Genomic DNA, 17,500 nt, shown 5'->3' with positions numbered 1-17,500 from the left:
GGCGGCCGCAGGCCTCCAACGAGGTGGGGGGGGGCCACGGGGACCATCCCCAAAAACCAGATGCGAGTCGGCTGCCAGGGCACGACACGGGGTCTCACCGCCAGAGGCCTCCAGCACAACGGCGGTCCCGCCGCAACACCCAGGACGCCGACTGGCCTCCCCCTCAACCCCTGGGGGCCCCCCCCTCGCGGGGGCCCCACGACCGCCACCGACGACACCGACGAGCCACAGCCGGCCCCGTGGAAACAAGTCTCCCAAGGCACCTACCGACGACCACCCCCCACACCCCACACGCACCCGCCGTGCCCAACCCTCTTCCCCCACCCCCCCGCGCACAGGGGGACACCCGAGAAGCACATCACCCAGGGACACCCGCCCGGCCACGGCGGCCAGGGGGTGACACCCACACGAGGTGAGGCCATTTCAGGTCCCCGGTTGACACGGGGGCGGGAGGGAGAGAGACATGGCACAGGCAAGGCAGGGCGGTCACCTGTTCGGGGCAGGGGGAGGGCCGGCAGCACCGGGGAAGGGCGGCAATGCACACGGGGCAAGGGCTGTGAGGCAGGGACGCGGGTGCCTGCCCAGGGAGAGGAGAAAGGACCCAGGCACGCCAGGCAAACCAGCACGGGGTCACACCACCACACACACGAGGGCAGTCCCATGACACCTGGGACACCAGGCGGCCTCAGTCGCCCCAGAGCACTCCACGACCCGGCCCCACCACCAGGGCCCCATGTGCAAAGGCTTCCCCCCCCCTGCCACGTGGGGGGGGGGCTCGTCCGCCTCATCTCACCCATCCGTCCATCTTTCCACCCTCATCTCATCCGTCCTTCACCTAGTCCACCCTCCAGGGCCTGACGCCTGGGGGAAACGCTCCTGAGCGAGGCGGCCCGAACCATGCTCGCTCACCACCTCCACACCACCAGCTGCGACCCCAGGCGAGTGCGGGAAGAACCGACAGGCGGCTCGCAGCGGGGGAGGCAGGGGCAGAGGCCGCCGGGGGACGGGGCGCATCCCCCTCCTCCACTTCCCCTTCCAAGGGGAGGGGCACCACGTGCCCACGCAGCACACAGCCCGGCGCTGGATGCCAAAACCCGGCCCGGCCCGGCGTGACCCTCCCCCAACTCGGAGGGGGGAGGTACAGGCCGCATTAGGCAAAAGAGCAGCGCTTGGCCCCCACCGCGGGGGCCAGCGCACCCCTCGCGCGAGGGCGGCTCTTGCCCACACGCTGTGGCAAGTAGCACCGGCAGCTACTGCCTTGCACACTTCAGAGGGGCGGCGGCTGGGGGGTCCAGGTACCCCAAGGCCCCCCTCTCAGATCGCTAGAGAAGGCTTTCTCACCGAGGGCGCGTCGTGCCCCCCACACCATCGTTCGCCCCTTCGGGGACCCACGGGAGTGGGAACACTCCCAAAAAGTGGGAAGTCAGAAGGGGGGGGGTCTGCGGTATGGGTAAAGCACACAGCCCATGTGAGCGTCCACGGTCAGAGCCGGGAGAGCAAGAGTCTGTGCTGCCACCAGGCTTGCCTTTCAGACTTTTCCACGTGGGTGGAGGGGTGCCACGTCCGGAAAGCCAGACGGGGACCCCCCCTTCACATCTCCCGGCCCACCGCGGTCGCTCTCACGACCACATGCAGCCTTCCCGGTCAAGGGAGAAGCATGGGGCGTGCCGCTCAAGGGCCAAGGGCTGCCCTCACTGGCACACAGTGAGGGAGACCCATGACAAGGGGTCCACCTGAGCCCCTCCCGGGGAGGGGACACAAGCTTCCCCTGCCTTACCGTCTCGACCCCCTCCCCTGAGCTTTAGGAAGCTGCTCGTGGGGCACGCCACCACCACAGTGGGGACCCGAGGGGACTCACCGCTGGGAGAGGAAAACGACACCACCGCTCGGCCTCGGGCATCTGACAGGCAACCCGGAGTACTCCAGGGGCACCACAGAGGACCAGGGGAGGCACGCTCACGCACCCGCAGGGATGCGAAGCATGGCAGCGAGGGAGGCCTCCCCCCCACTTTGGGGAGGGACCGCTCGCAAGGCACACGCCAAGGCGGCAAAGCGAGAATGCCTGCTGCGTCCCAAAGGACCCAGGCCCCCCCCCCCCGACTGACACCCGAAGGCAGCAGGGCGGGAGACCAGAGGTCAGGCTGGAGGCCGCACCCCTGCCTTCCCCCACACCACCCGCAGGTGGGGGAGGAGCAGCGAGGGGCCCGCGACAGAATGAGAGGCGCGGCCCAGCTCACCATGAGCGGCCGTCCCTCATCTGGCGCGGCTTAAGCCCAAGCCCAGGAGAGCGCCACATCACCACATCGATCAGTCCTGGCAGAGCCAGGGAAGAGCCCAGAAGAGGGGAGGGAGGGCCAGCAAAGACAATCACCACGGGGGCCTGCTTCAGCTTCACCGGCACCCCCTCCTCCTCCTCCTCCTCCCCTTCCTCTCTCAGGGGAGAGACAGCGGCTGACAACCCCGGGAGGGAGAACGCCTGACACGTGGCACGGAGCCAACAGGGTGGGGTTGTCCCAGCCGAGCCGCCGGGTGCCCGCAGCAGGGAGGCACACAGGGTAGAAGACCCCACAGGGCCACGCGCCCTGCCGCCCTCGGGTCAGCCAGAGACCGGAGGAGACACCGCAGCACGGGCCAGCTGGATGCACAAGTGAGAGCCGGCGCACAGGCCCAGGCGAGCGGCCCCCACGCGGGGTGCAAAGGGCAGGGTCAGGCCTTGGACAGCAGCCGAAAGCCCAAAGCCCCCCACGTGCATCCAGAGGCCCAAGGTCTCCAGCGACAGGCGCTGAAGAGGATCGTGTCAGCATCTACCTGGTGACAGAAAAGGCGTATTTCGGCCGCGAAAAATGTCCATGCCCAGCAGCGGGGCCCACCCACAGGACGTGGGGGTATCCCCGGAACCCCCATCCGGACACTTGTCCCCCAGCCCTGCCCTAGAGTCGCCAGACCCAGCGCTCTCAGAGCCATCTGGTCGACCCGGGGAGCGTGACCGCAAGGAAGGGACAGGGACATGAAGGAGGTGGAGCCGGCCGGCCAGCCGGGGAAGCCCTTCCCGGCTTGCCCACGCGGGCAGGTATCGGTCTGTCCGGAGCTCCAGACGGGGACTTGGCTCCCCCAAAATCCAGGACACACCATCCAGCTCAGGCCGGTCCCCACCTCCCGACCGATCGACCGACCGACAGGGAAACACTCCGAGGGCGGGGGGCGGGAAATGAGAGCGTGGGAAACGAAGTCTTGTCCAACGACCGGGACCCTACATGGGCACGCCTCAGGCCCAGGTGCACCCTTCCCGGCCACACCCGGGAGCAGGGGGCCGGCGGGGTACCGTCCACCGTCTCCGGATCCATCAGGACTTGGAAAAAAAAATGTTTCCACGGAGGCGCCTCCGACGAACGGACCCCGCGAAGGAAGGCGCCGGGGCCCGAGCCACCCTTTCCGCTCCACCCCTCACGTCTTGTGCCGGTCTAGACCTCGTGAGTACGACTCCGCACGGGCCGGCGGTAGCCATCAGTCGGGGGGCAGGCGGGGAGGGGCCCATGCCGGCATGACGACCGGGAAACAAGCGTGCCGGCCACCGAGCCTGTCGCGCCCTCCAACGCCCTCAGCGCACAACCCGGGCCGCTCCTCACTTCGGGGATGAGAGGCTGGAGGGACCGCAGGCGGGAGTCATTCACGCTCCAAAGGGCGACCCGGGACAAGGCCAGGCCACCCGAGCACAGGCAGTCCCGGGCGCCGCACACCCTCTCCCCTCGCTAGGGAGGCGGCCCGGCCCAGGCCTGGTCGGTCCCCGGGGCCGGAGCGGCAAGAGCGGATGCTGGTCGACCCGGCCAGGCGGCCCCAGAGCCTGCCTGGGGAGCGCGGTGACAGTCACTCCCTCACAGGCCTGCAGGCCCAATCTCCGGTGAGAGAGGGACACTCCCAGGCCTCTGAGCCACCGGAGCTGTCGCCGCCAGTGTCGCCAGCCTCCCGGAACTCTGACTCAGGCCGGATGGCTGAGTCACATCCCTCGCGAAGGTCCCCAAAGCTGCAGAGGGAAGGGACGATATAAAAGCGGACACTAGATGGCACGCGACAACCGCCACCAACGTCACCGGGACAGATCCGGAAGGCCGGCCGGCCGGCGGCGACACAACGACACAGCGCCGGCCACCCAAATGCCCGAGCTCTTCCCGGGGCCGAGGCGCCAGGCGTCCTGCACGACCGCGAAGCTTGCCTCGCGGAGCTGCCTCCTGGCAAGGCACTGCGTGGCGTGATGGCAGCAGATGGAAAGAGGGGGGCGGCGGCGGCGGCGGCGGCGGCGGCGGCGGCGGCGGCGGCGGGGAAGGAGCTGGGAAGAGGTTCTCGCTGTTGCCTAGAAGGAGCCGCGCTCGCTCCCCCAAGCATGTCCCTTCCTGGGCTTGGGAATTCCAGAGAGAAGCCGGCGCGGTGAGGGTGGCACTAGCGAGAGAGATCTCAGGTTCCCCTCCACCTTCTCTTCTCTCCCCCACCCCCACCCCACCTCCCTGCACGGAGCTGGAGGAGGGAGGGAGAGAGGGAGGGTGGGAGGGTAGGCGGGGACTGGCAAAAACGAAACCGGGCAAGCTCTCGGAGAACGACAACGCAGGAGTCGGTTTACCTGCCACCCTTACCGACGGAGACGGTCTGTCAAAAGCAGACAAGCAAAGCCCAGAAGCTTAGGAAGGGAGAGAAGGATACAGTCGATCCTAGGAAAGTGGAAATGAAAATCTCTCTCTGCATAGACTGAGACAAAGTCCAAAGAGAACAAATGGCTGCCTGGGGCAAATGCTCTGGTGGTCAGGTCATAGAAACATGGATTTCAGCATGACTGACCAACCACAATGGAGGGAAAGTACAACGCAACACTATGAGTGTGTGTGTGTGTTGGGGGGGGGGGGTGAACTGAAATCTCATCCAAAACAAAACAAAACAAAACAAAAAAAGGAAAACAACCCCCCCCCAAAAAAAACCCAAAAAACAACAACAGAAGAAGAAGAAGAAGAAGGAAGCCCACGACCAACAGGGTCAAGGCTCCTGCTTTCTCAACGCGGTGGCTCTGGTTGCCCCTGTGTGGTGCAGGTTCCATCTCTGCCTCAGGAAAAACTTCCACTTGCTGCCCGTGGGTGTGGCCAAAAAGTAAAACATAAAGCTGAAACGGGAGGGAGAGGGGGTGGAGAAAACCCGAAACAAACAATAAACTTTGCAAGTCTCAGGATTGCCATCCTGGGGTAGTGGAAACAAATCCGACCAGGAACCATGAGGTTGCAGGTTTGATCCCTGGCTCACTTGTTGGGTTAAGGATCTGGCATTGCCGTGAGCTGTGGTGTCCGTCACAGACGCGGCTCGGATCCCGCGTGGCTGTGCCTGTGGTGTAGGCCGGCAGGTAAGGCTCCGAATTGACCCCTAGCCTGGGAACCTCCATGTGCTGCGGGTGTGGCTCCCCCCCAAAAAAAACCAGAAAGAGAGAGAGAGAGAGAGAGAGAGAGAGAAAGAAAGAAAGAAAGAAAGAAAGAAAGAAAGAAAGAAAGAAAGAAAGAAAGAAAGAAAGAGAAAGAAAGAAAGGAAGGAAAGAGAAAGATAGAGAGAGAGAAAGAAAGAAAGAAAGAAAGAAAGAAAGAAAGAAAGAAAGAAAGAAAGAAAGAAAGAAAGAAAGAAAAAGAAAGGAGAAAGAAAGGAAGAAAGGAAGGAAGGAAAGAGAAAGAAAGAAAGAAAAGAAAAAGAAAGAGAGAGAGAGAAAAGAAAGAAAGGAAGAAAGGAAGGAAGGAAAGAAAAAGAAGGAAAAAGAAATCCATCTTGGAGTTCCCGCTGTGCCTAGGTCACAGCTGAGCCTCAAGTTCGATCCCTGGCACAGGAAAGGCAGTGCAGCAGGAAAAAAAAAAAAAAAAAAAAAAAAGAACAACTCCATCTTGCTGGTTGGGCAGGGGAGATGCAATTGCCGGATGACATTCCACAACTCTGCCAAACTGGCAAAACCACGACGCACTTAGTACAGGAGTCATTGAAGACATGGATGTGAAAGCATCTTCTTGCTATCGATTCATTTCCCACAATCCCAGGAAGAGCCATTGGAACAGGGCTCCCATTCCTGGCACGATATCTTTTCTAGGTGTGGGTGGATGCATCTTTTCTCATGGTTGTTTTCCTTTTGACCAAACTTAACTTCAGCCTCCACCATGTCATCTTTTGGGCTCTCAAGCCTGCCATGAGAATATGGTCACCAAAGTCCTCGCCCAGAGGCACCTTTGCCCAGCACCAGTGCCGCCGTCTCCCCCCACCTCCTCCTCCTCCTCCTCCTCCTCCAACCCCCGCCAAGCACCCCACCCCCCACCCCGCTTTGTATTGTTCAGCTGTCTTGCACTGGTCTCTCACACGGTGGCGGTGTGGTCCTACGCATGTCTCCCAACCACATTCAAGTGGACTTCCGGGATCATCATTTTCTGTTTCCTAACTGCACTTTCGTCGTTCTTAGGAGGTTTGCTTCCCTCCCCGCCTCCCCCCCACCCCCCGCGCGCGCGCGCGCGCCCACGCTTGGTGTTGAATCGGAGCTGCATCTGCTAGCCTGAGCCACAGCCACAGCAACGGCGGGATCCGAGCCACATCTGAGACCTTATGCCACAGCTCGCGGAAAAATGCCAGATCCTTAAACCCCTGAGCGAGGCCAGGGATCAAACCTGCCACCTCGTGATTCCTAGTCCGATTCGTTTCTGCCCCGCCATGACAGGAATTCCTTCCTGTGTTCTTTTGGGTCATGGTTGTTTCCAGCTCCACAGAATTCCTCCCCGTGCTCATGTGACATCTGGGATGTGGCGGGGGGCGGGCCGCAAGGTTTTGTTCCCCTACAGTCATGCCTTGAAAAAAGTCTTGTACAACGTTTCACAGTCCAGATCCAGAAGCTGAATCCGCAGCCGGTTCCATCTCATGAAACCGATCTCCCAGCCCAGGAAAACCAAAGGTCGTGGTTGGAGCCCGTGATAAACCCCAGGTCTGAGTCCCGAGCACTGCTGCTCAGGGAAGATTTCGAGGTGTCAGGGTCCAAGGATCCTCCTGGGCACTTGGAAATGTCTCCGATGTGTGCAGGCAGGCATGAGGATGAGAAGGGGCTAAAGAGGGGCAGAGGGTGGTGATCTCTTGTCGGTGGATGTCAAGGGTTGGCGCTTCCTTTTGTGGATCTCCCGGAAAAGTCAAATGTGGGAGAAAAACTGGACCCGTGAGTTCGAGGAGAGGGATGGCCAGAGAAAACCAGAAGAATTCCATCTGCCGACCATTGGGTAGGTAGGAGGGCAAAAACCGAAACCTCAAGCATGAGATGAACAGAACCACATGCTTCTAGCCATCCATAAACCCCGTAAGATAAGATCGTTTCTGCTGAGATACCCTCTCCCTCCCCCCACCCACCCAGGGCGAAGGATCCCTGGGTGGTGGCAGAGGGGTGGGCATGGAACTTCCACAGGCCCTGGGGACACACCCCACCCCACCCCCAAGAAACCCCTAGAAGCTTGGAATTCTGATGTCTGTGGTGTGATGACCATAAACACTGGCTTTTGTGCCATGTCTGCTAGAAGATATGGTTTCCATGACAAATAAAGTGATTTTTAGCAAGTTTTTCTCCACTTGAGATGTATTGAAAATACGTCTTCATTCAGGGGGAGGTAGGTGTAGGTGACAGACGTGGCCACTCAGCTCAGATCGGGTGATCTGGCAGGGCATAGCTCTGGCTGAGGTGCAGGCCAGCAGCTACAGCTCCGATTCTTCAACCCCTAGCCCAGGGAACTTCCATATCCCGAGGGTGCACTCCTAAAAAACAAAAAACAAAATGAACAACACACAAAGAGGGAGCATCTCATCGATGGCAGACCAAATTCCAATGTATATGTATATGTGTACATAGGTATGTACGTATGGATGTGTGTGTGTATGTGTATATTATCGAGAGAGAGAGAGAGAGAGAGAGAGAGAGAGAGAGGATTTTTTAGAGCCATAACTGTGGCATACGGAAGTTCCCAAACCAGGGGTCGAACCGGCATACATGGATACTAGTCGGGTTTGTTACCACTGAGCCACAACAGGAACTCCCCACATTCCAATATTTAATGAGAAAATACATTTTTGATGCTTTAGGCAACCCTGCAAACACCCTTATTTAAGTGACTGGACTTAACAAAAAGGAATCCCTAGCACCTAGTAACAGAGCAAAGATAAAGAAGCACAAGGCAGGAATTCCCGTTGTGGCTCGGTGGAAACGAACCCGACTAGCATTGACCCCTAACCTGGGAACCTACAAAATGGCACATGTGAAGCCCTAAAAGAAGACTACACACACACACACACACACACACACACACACACACACACACACACACACACACACACACACACACGGCACAGACAGATGCGAAAGGAAAAGAAAAGGAAGGAAAAAAGAAAAGGGAAGAAAGAGAGAAATGAACAGGCAGAACAAGCCATTGTGAATGATCTCTAGGGACAGGTATTTTTCTCCAAGCATAATTTTATTTTTCCCCAAGTGATACCAGACCTCTCTCTCTCTCTCTCTCACACACACACACACACACACACACACACACACACACACTCTCCCTCTCTCTCTCTCTTTGAAAAAATTTATGTATTTAGTGGAGTTCCCATTGTGACTCAGCAGGTAGGAATCTGAGTAGCATCCATGAGAGTGCTGGTTTGATCCCTGGCCTCGCTCAGTGGGTGAAAGATCTGGCATTGCCCTGAACTGTGGTGTAGGTTGCAGACACAGATCGGACCTGGTGTTGCTGTGTCTGTGGTGTAGGCCAGTGGCTCAAGCTCTGATTCCCTAGCCTGGGAACCTCCGTGTGCCGTGAGTGCCACCCGAAGAAAGCAAGGGGAAAAAAAAAAAAAAAAGAAACATAAAAACCTGGATTGGGGAGATCCCATTGTGGCTCATTGGTAACAAAGCTGAGGAGCACCCACGAGGATGCAGATTCGATCCTGGGGTGGGGGGGGGGGGTGCTGGTGCTGGTGGTGCTGAGGTGTGTGCGTGTGGGGTGATAAATAGGTTACCTCTGGCTTCTGGGGGGTGAGAGTCAGCATGCTTTTCCTGCACCTGCTGCTCCTGGGCAATTATTTAGTTTTGGTTTCTTGTTCCTTTGTTTTTGTGGTCCTGCATTGTGGTGAGTACTGGTGTAAGTGGCAGGTTCCTATTTGATCCGACATTTCTTTGGCTCTGGTGTCGGTTGACAGCCATGGTCATGACTGGTGGTGGTTGTTAAGTCTCCAGGAGTTCCACGCAACATTCTGATTGTCTTTCTTCCTTGGGCTTTGGCTGCAGCCTCCCCCCCCCCCCTCCCCCCATCATATGGAGGTTCCCGGGCTAGGGGCCGAATCAGACCTACAACTGCTGGGGTGTATGCCACAGTCACAAGCACCATCAGATCCAAGCTGCGTCTGCAACCTACACCGCAGCGCAAGGTGATGCCACCAGATCCTAAACCCACTGTGGAAGGCCTGGGATCGAACCTGCAACCTCATGGTTCCTGGTTGGATTCCTTTCCACTATTCCACGACGGGAACTCCTGGGCTTTGGCTTTTGACAGGTGGAGGGACACAGCTTTCTGAAACGGTGGGGCCAGGGCAAGGCATAGAAACATAAGATGGATGTGAGCCTGCGCCTATTCTTTTCTCGTGTGCTGGGAAGATAAGGTGGCTCTTGCCAGCTGGGATTTCATTTCCCCACAAACGATCAGGCTCTTAAGGTATCAGGCAGGGAAGAGGGAGAGTCAGAGTTCCCATTGTGGCTCAGTGGTTAATGAATCTGACTAGGAACCATGAGGTTGCAGGTTCCATCCCTGGCCTTGCTCAGTGGGTTAAGGATCCAGCATTGCCGTGAGCTGTGGTGCAGGTTGCAGACGTGGCTCAGATCCCGCGTTGCTGTGGGTCTGGTGCAGGCCAGCGGCTACAGCTCCGATTGGACCCCTGGCAGGGGAACTTCCATATGCCGCAGGAGCGGCCCTAGAAAAGGCAAAAAGCCGAAGGAAGGGGGGGGGGGGGGGACAGAAGAAGAGTGAGAATCAGGGTCGGAAGAACATGGGGAAATCGGTGCTAGGTGCCTGGGTGTGTGAGTTCACACGGAATGCTAGCCCAGACCCCTGGCCAGCCACATTTGGGGTATCTATCAACTTGACTCTCCACTCTCCAGCTCACCTGGGTGGTGCTGCCCTGCCCTGCCCTGCTCATGTAAGACCTGGCTCCTCCAGGGATGGCTTTGCACCAGAGGGAGACGGGGCAAAGTCACTGAGCTTAAGGTAATTTCTCCAAGAGAGACTCTGGGAGAAGGAGACCAGCTGGATTTCTGTGTGTTCATTTTTCTTCCTGTCTGCTTGTTTGGTGCAGGCCAGTCCATGTGCCGAGACATTCAGAAACTCTGTACTAGCTGAGACTCAGACCTTGTTCCGAAATAAGCAAAGGGACTTTGAGCTGGGATCACTCCCTGACAAGTAGCTAGCAAAGAAGTTTCCCTTAGCTCTCAGGCCCCATCCCTGCCCTCAGGCGGGTGGGTGTGGGGAGGGGGTGGGGGGGGAGGGGAGGGGCTCGTTCAGGCAGGCAGGCAAGCAGGCAGGCAGGCAGGCAGGCAGGCAGGCAGGCAGGCATGCAGGCAGGCGCTGGTTCATTAGTCCCGCACCCCCCCACTCCCGGCCCCAGCTGCCCGCCCCACCCCCCACCCCCGGCCGCCATCCCTGCTGCGCCGCCTCTCGCTTCCCAAATCGCCTGGACTCACGCCCGGGAAGGGGGGGAGGGGAGATCAGGAAGATCCAGGCCTCAGGGCCTGGGTTCAATCACTTCATTCAAATGCAGAAACTCTCCAGTCAAGTCAGAGGTGGTGACTTTTCCTGGAGCTTCTCTTTAGGGAAAGTGTTTTTTTTCCCCCCTTTCCCCAATTTCCCTACCCTCAGGCTGCCCCTCGCAGACTGCATGGAGGGGGGTGGGGGAGGATGTGTGCACGAAACTCGCCTCGTGTCAGGCCAAAGGAGCCCCCGCCATTTCCCAACCCGGGAAACCCCGCAAAACTTCTGGAGCATGTTGGCCTTGGTGTGGGAATGGACATCTTCACTTGCCATCTTCCTTTGCACGAGGAGGAGATTTTCATCTCCTGCTGTCTGGGGGCCAGAAAGGAGGGCCAGAGTGTCCCTTTTGTGTGGGCCGGTCCTTAAGTCATTTTACCTCACAGGAATCACCCACATAGGGCATGGAGACACGTTTGGGGTCCGCCTCCTCCGAGACGTCCCGGGAAACTTCACGTGTGAAAAACTGTGCTGGGGAGGTCCCATCGTGGTGCAGAAGTGGAAATAAATGCAACTAGGAACCATGAGGTGGCAGGTTCCATGCTCAGCCTCGCTCACTGGGTTACGAATCCCACGTTGCCATGAGCTGTGGGTAGAGGAGAGTGAGAAGGAGAGGGAGGGAGAGGGAGGGAGAGATCCTCCATTTCATGGAACTGGTTTCCTTGTTTTGAGATGACGTCGCTTTGGTGAAACAGTTGTCAGATGGCCTCTCAAAAGGCGGTGATGTGGATGGGCTCCCCGAACCAGGCCCACAGAAACCAAAGGAACGAAGGGGTTAATCCTTGGAGCCAGAGTTCCCTCCTCTGAAACTGAAACCAAGCTCAAGCCCCGGAGTGCTGGTGTGTTGGAGCCAGAGACATTGTTACAGCTAAAAGCTACTTTGAAATAGTCTCCGTTAGGTTATGGCTTGCCTTGGCCCACGAACTTATGACTAATGACTACTGTCGAGTCAGAGTTGTAGTGAACCTGGTGTTTTCTCTACCCTTGAAACACTCCCTAAGGATTGCGACCCCCCCCCACCCCCCGCCCCACGCCCGCCCCGTGGATGAGCAATCTTCACTCCAGAGAGAAGGTCAAAATGCCATAACCCCAAAGACACTGGAAACATTCCATGGACCACCTGACTCCAGCCTTGATGACTTTGAAATGGTCTATCCTAATCTCCTATCCAGGGAGAAGAATGCAAGCACCCTGATGCTTCTAGACAGCTCCGCCACCCCCATGCCTACCATTAAGCTAAACCTATAGAACCCCTTGCTATCCCCTCTCAAGGGAGGACACAGTTTTGAGGTCCTTAGCCTGCTGTGGCCTCCTTAGCCTGGCAAAGCAATAAAGCTGTTCTTTATGCTTCACCCCAAAACTCTGTCTCTGAGACTTAATTGGAGCTGGAGTACCAAGGCCGGTTTGGGCTGCCAACCTTTCCTGGAACTTTCAAACTGTTACATATGAAGAACGGAGCCGGTGACTCTGTGTGTGTGTGCGTGTGCGTGTGAGAGAGACACAGAGAGACAGACAGAGACAGTGAGTGAGACAGAGGGAAGAGAGAGGGAGAGGGGAAAGTCCCTTCAGTCTTTTGTTTTGTCGGTTTGTTTGTTTGTTTGTTTGTTTTGTCTTTTTGCCATTTCTTGGGCCGCTCCCATGGCATATGGAGGTTCCCAGGCTAGGGGTCGAATCGGAGCCATAGCTGCCAGCCTACGCCAGAGCCACAGCAACGTGGGATCCGAGCCGTGTCTGCGACCGACACCACAGCTCACGGCAACGCTGGATCCTTAACCCACTGAGTGAGGGCAGGGATCGAACCCGCAACCTCACGGTTCCTAGTCGGATTCGTTAACCACGGAGCCATGACGGGAACGCCCCTTCAGTCTTTTGAAAGGCCCCTCTGAGAATGCCGTCAGGTGTTGGGGCCAACTTTCCGAGGGGCTCTTAGAGAAATGAACACAGGGTGATGGTTTCACTCTCAGAGACACTCTCAGAGACCATTTCTCTGATGTGTTCATCGAGGGACTCCACTAGCTTCCGTTTTCAGGGCCTCGGGACAAGCGATACGTGTTCTCATCCACAAGGATGCCAGGTCCAAAGGGTGGGAGAAAATGGGAAACGCTCATGAAGAGAGTTGTAGCCAGAGATGGAAGGCAACTGGAAAAACTTCAGGATCCAGTCCAGTTTTCCAGCCACTGAGTTTCTGACTTCTGGAAGGATTTGGGTAGGGAGGAAAAGGTCAAGGATTCTCCATCCCTCTGACAGAGGTATAAGTTACAAAGTAGATGTACATCTTTTGAGAAAGAAACGAACAAACAAAGAAACAAACAAACAAACAATTTTTGTCCCTTTGTCTTTATCAGGAAAAGTGAAAGATGGAGAGAGGGAGGGAGGGTGGGTTGGATGGATGGATTTGGGGGGCGGGGAGAAGATTCTTAGATCCTAATGACCCAATGCTTTCTCTAGTCCTGGGCCTTTAGGTAGGTGATATATCTATATCTATATCTGTATATCTATATCTATCTGTATACACACACACACAGACACACACAGACACACGCACACACACACACACACACACACACACACACACAGACACACACACACACACACAGACACACACACGTAGTTATTTTCTGTTTCTAGGGCTGCACCCATGGCACATGGAGGTTCCCAGGCTAGGGGTCCAATCGGAGCCGTAGCCACCGGCCTACACCAGAGCCAGCACAACGCGGGATCCGAGCCCTGTCTGCGACCTACACCAGAGCTCACGGCAACACCCGATCCTGAACCCAACGAGCGAGGCCAGGGATCGAACCCGCACCCTCAGGCCTCCTAGTCGGATTCGTCCAGCCATGACGGGAACTCCTACATATGTATATAGTATGCATATAGTATATCTTTTTTTAACGCCCACGCCCCAGCCCTATGGAAGTTCCCAGACTCACGGTCGAATCAGAACTGTAGCTGCGGGCCTACCCCACCGCCACAGCAACACGGGATCCTTAACCCACCAAGCGAGGCCAGGGGAGGGATCGAACCCACATCCTCACGGATCCTAGTCGGGTTCATTACCGCTGAGCCCTGATGGGAACTGCAGGGGACATCTTCTTTTTTTTTTTTTTTTTTTTTTTTAAGATGTAAGTTTGTTGTGGTTGTTGGTTGTTGTTGTTGCTTTAGCTCGGCGTACAGTGGGCTTGCTTACAATGTTGTGTTCGTTTCAGGTGTACAGTCAAGGGGATTCAGTGATCCATCTACATCCATCTATCCCTCCGTTCTTTCTTTTTCAGCGTCTTTTCCCCTCTAGGTGATTCCAGAATATTGGGCCATTCCTTCCTTGTTGGTGGGAACACCAGCGTGAAAAAAAACCATCACGGGGGAGTTCCTGTCGTGGCACCATGGAAGCGCATCCGACGAGGAACCTTTGCAGGGAAGGGTGTGGGTTCGATCCCTGGCCTCGCTCAGGGGGGCGGTAAGGATCCGGCAGGCAGTGCCGTGAGCTGTGGTGTCGGTCGCAGACGCGGCTCGGATCCCACATGGCTGTGCCTGTGGCGTAGGCCAGCAGCCGTAGCTCCGATTCAACCCCTCGCTTGGGAACTTCCATATGCCACGAGGGCAGCCCTAAAAAGCAGAGGGGGAAAAAGAAATCATGAGGGCGGGGGAGAGGGATCCATGAGGAGGATGGGATGAACATATACACACACGAGTCTCTATCCAATAGATGACGAACAGGGACCCCTACGCCACCTTCTGGAATCCAAACGCCAAAACCACAAAGCAGAGTTCCCGCCATGGCGCAGTGGAAATGAATCCGACCAGGAACCATGAGGTTGCAGGTTCGATCCCTGTCCACCTCGCTCAGTGGGTAAAGGATCCAGTGTTGCCGTGAGCTGTGGTGTTGGTCCCAGACGCGGCTCGGACCTGGCATTCCTGTTTCTGTGGTGTAGGAGGCCAGCAGCTAAAGCCTCCGATTCGATCCGTCATCTGGGAACCTCCATATGCCGTGGGTGTGGCCCTCAAAACACACACACACACACACACACACGCACACGCACACGCACACGCACGCGCACGCACGCACGCACACGCGCACGCACGCACACACACTCTGGAACCCCCTAAATGGGAGAAAACCGGACACAGTAGTTTTTTAGGGGTCCAGTCTCTGTGACAGGTGAGGATATCAGGCTTGCATCGAGGGAGGGAAGGCTTCACCCCACGCAGAAAACACACCCACCTACCCACCGACCCACCTTCCTTCCTTCCTTCCTTCCTTCATGAGAGAACAGTTGGATGACCCATCCTAAGTGTCGGTTGAATGAAGTCTAGTTACCAGGGTTCAGAGTGGGGGAGGGAGAGGGGTAGGAAGTCTGAAGCCTCTGGCGACTCTCCGAAATGTTCTCCCCCCAGGGTGACAGAGCCGGCAGGTCAGGCACTGCCTTCTCTAGAAACCTTCCTGCCCATGTCCAAGGGGGTGTGGGGGGTTGGGGGTGTGGGGCAGGGAGTGGGTCAGGGAGCCTGGAGAAACACAGACCACCAAGCGGCCATTCTCCCGTCGCCCCGACTGTTTGTTGAATGAACATAATGGACGTGATCCAAGTCTGCCACGCCGCCGCCGCCGCCGCCGCCGCCGCCGCCACCACCACTTTCTCCATCATCTCCCCCACCCTCTTGCCTGCAGCCATCTTTGAAAAGGCTGCTGTTGTCGCTGCCTTTGCATGAAAGTGAGTGAGGACCCCTCCCTAATACGGAGTGTTTCAGTCCCTGGTGTCTCTGACAGCTCGCTCATGTATTGGTTGTGAACCATCTTGCCTTGAGGATTTGGAGGATTCGTGAACATTGCAGGAGCCATGGGAGCAGTGAAGTCCTTATCGCCAACCCGACACCCCCCCCCCCCAAATTTCGTGGCAGGGAGCACACTTTTCTTTCACCCAAGAGATTTATTTCCTGCTTTCCGAAGAGAGAAGGAAAGGAGGGTCAGAATGGTCCTCTGGTGTCTGGTGTCCTGTCCCTTTCATTGCACACACTCCTAGTGCCACTGCGGGAGGCACGTTCGGGGCGCGGGGTGGGGTGGGGGGGGACCTGCTGCACGCACCCGCCCCTCACTTTCAAATGCGAAACTCAAGGAGGATGTGAATGTCCTTCACGCCACCGATCAGGTGAACGGGATGGCTTTCTAGGGAAATCCTGGTGTTTCCTTTCACTGCCATGACGAACACCCAGAAACAACCCTGTAAGTTCATACAACTTTGTCAGTCAACTGTATTCCAATAAAATGAAAAAGCAAGACACAGACACACCCAGACACACACACCCACACGCACACACACACGCGCGCACACACACGCACCCCAACCCAGAACCAAACACCCTCTCCTGAAATGGGGGGGGCGGGCCCACCGGAGAATGAGCAAGAGAATTCCAGAGTCGGTAGGAAAGTGTCATCTGCAGCGGTGTGAGAAACCCCAAGCTCTTTTCTTCCTGTCAAGGTGAATAAACTTTGTTAATGGGAGTGGGTGCCCTCAGTGTGCCCTCCGAGAGGAAAGGCAGGGAGCATTTTCTCCCTGAAGAGCTTAGTGCTGTCATAGCACTGACGGACAGGATGAACGATCGGTGAGAGGTGGCAGCAGCAGTGGTGGCCGCCTGCACTGCCTGGGCGGATTGGAAACATAGACGAGCCACCAAGACTGCGTGTGACACCCCCGTGCCGCCCCCCCCCCCCCCCCCCCCGTCTGTACAGTGACAAGAGTCCTTTGGGGGAAAAGGGGGGGTGGGTGCTCTTCCAGTGTGTCTGTCTGCATTCATCAGGTGTGGGAGAGAAGACAGATGTTTGTTTCCACTATCGTTCGGAGGACTTGCCCAAGAGTACCACGTGCCCCCAAAAGATAGCACCGGAAGAGAGATGCACGAGGTTTCTGAATGCATGCCGTGGGTGCTCCAGGCTGCCTCCAGGCCGCCCCCTCGCCCTCCCCCTCGCCCTCCCCCTCCCCCTTGCCAGAGGCAGACGTTCCTTGAAACAGCTGGCTTTGAACTTGGGCTTCTAGAGGAAGGTTTTTCTCCTGCTTTCAAGACGGGAAGAAGAGGGTGTCCGTCTCACATCCGTCCTTTCCGGGGGGGGGGGGGGGACCCGCTTTGGTGTGCTTGTGAGGGAGAGAGACAGAGACAGACAGGGAGGGACGGAGGATAGGCAGACAGTGAGAGGCAGAATCAGAGGGAGAAAGAGGAGGAGGGGAGAGAGACAGAGAAAGTGAAACAGAGCTAGGTATAGAGGACGCTGTGGCTGGGTCGTATTCTGCGTGTTCTCAGTGAAGTCGTCCTAAGGCCTCTGGAGGTCCAGATCACTGCTTGGGGCCGGAAGTCTGTCTGCCCTTCCCTACCCATCTGAAGAGCTGTGGTTTGGGCTTTCCAGCCGGGAACCCCTCTTTCTGCCTCTTTGTCCAACACACAAGGTTCGTGGGACCCAGAAATCCCATTCTGAGAGCACCCTAGGAACAGTCCTTTCCATACGGCGCAGGAGGCCCCTGTGCCAAGAGATCCAAAGTCTGGAGCCTCTGTTCTCCCCCCCCCCCCCTTCCCTCCACGGACAAAATCTTGCCTTGTATTCCTTTTTTTCTCAGGGACTCTGAAGGACATGTATCATTGTACAACCATGGGGAAGACGCTTCCATTCCCTCTGGAATGATGGATGTGGTCGCATG

Source organism: Sus scrofa, chromosome 10, assembly GCF_054392235.1.
Source record: "Sus scrofa isolate SSC_HxYL_T2T_F1_AM1 chromosome 10, Sscrofa_HxYL_maternal_Yorkshire_Landrace_v2.0, whole genome shotgun sequence".
Lineage (NCBI taxonomy): Eukaryota > Metazoa > Chordata > Mammalia > Artiodactyla > Suidae > Sus > Sus scrofa.
This window is presented reverse-complemented; position numbering follows the sequence as displayed.